The 1,252-nt window shown below is 47.7% G+C and overlaps 1 pseudogene; it reads left to right on the top strand.

Moving 5' to 3' along the window:
• The first annotated feature begins 760 nt into the window (after positions 1–760).
• LOC149463184 (U2 spliceosomal RNA) lies at positions 761–876 on the top strand (annotated as a pseudogene).
• The last annotated feature ends 376 nt before the right edge of the window (positions 877–1,252 follow it).

Genomic DNA, 1,252 nt, shown 5'->3' with positions numbered 1-1,252 from the left:
GTGTTGAAAGTGCAAATAAAGGTTTCTGTTGAACATGTTGTACTAAAGTAGTAGTTCTCAACTAGACCATCAGTTGCTATAAAGTTTTAAAACGACAAAACTATACAGCCAAGTTATCCTGATTTGACCGCAGAGACATTGCTGTGAAGAGTCTATGCCTGTGTAGTTTTCAGATTCTGTTTTTGCATTATTCTGCAGTGTATGCTTACCATTTGCCCTTCTAACCCTGTTTTGCATTATTAATTTTAACTGCTTCCCAACTGCCCTATAGCAGATATACTGCTGACAAGCACTGGGTCCCAACTGGTGATTACTCGCTGGCACCCGGTGATTGCTGAGCATCTCCAACAGTAAACAAAACAGTTCTCCTCCCTGTCAGCTCGTGCACACTGCTTTGGATGGCTGTGCACAGCACAGCCATGCAAAGCAGTGTAATTACAGTGAAGCACACGGACACAGCTTACAGTGAAACAGCACACAGTTAACCCTTTGAGCGCCCCTCATGTTAACCCCTTCCTGCCCAGTACCATTAGTACAGTGTCAGTGCTTTTTTTTTAGCACTGATCATTGCATTGGTGTTACTGGGCATGTCAATGACACCAAGTCAGTTCCCCCCCAGTGTCAGAATGCCCACTGCAGTCCCTCAGTCCCACTATAAGTCACTGATCACCGCCATTACTAGTATAAACAAAAAAAATTTCAGTATCTATACCGCCATTTGTAAACACTATAACTTTCATGTAAACCAATCAATTTACACGTCGCTTCTCGGCCTTTTGGCTAAGATCAAGTGTAGTATCTGTTCTTATCAGTGTCCAGTGGGGGTGCTCCCGACCATTCTAGCTTTGCGGGGATGGTTGTTGTATAGTACCCTCACTGGTATGATGGGGGTCCGGAAGGCTGAACCGGAGGGACAGAAACCAGGGAGCGCCCTGATGAGCTCTGGGGCCTTGGGAGTAATTCCTCTGGTGAAGCTGGAAAGACCCAGTACCTCCTGATTCGGACGGATCTACCTTGGTCTGGCCTGGGGCTGGGGACGCAAAAAGTCCGCAAACTCAGTGCCCCCTGGAGAAGACGCTCTCAGGGGTGTCACTAGTAACACTTGGGTGTGGGACCCCACGGTGTGAAGATGACACATGGTCACTGTTTTTCACTTCTTTTTGCACAGCGCCCTAAGGACCAGGCCTTTTGGCTAGGACCAGGGCAATTTTTGCTACAGGCCTCAGGGCCTGGTCTGTGCACAATTCGGCAC

The sequence above is a fragment of the Staurois parvus genome, unplaced genomic scaffold (genome assembly GCF_062004578.1).
Source record: "Staurois parvus isolate SC_StPar_1 unplaced genomic scaffold, SC_StPar_1.0 ptg000157l, whole genome shotgun sequence".
NCBI classification, from domain to species: domain Eukaryota; kingdom Metazoa; phylum Chordata; class Amphibia; order Anura; family Ranidae; genus Staurois; species Staurois parvus.
This window is presented reverse-complemented; position numbering and strand designations above follow the sequence as displayed.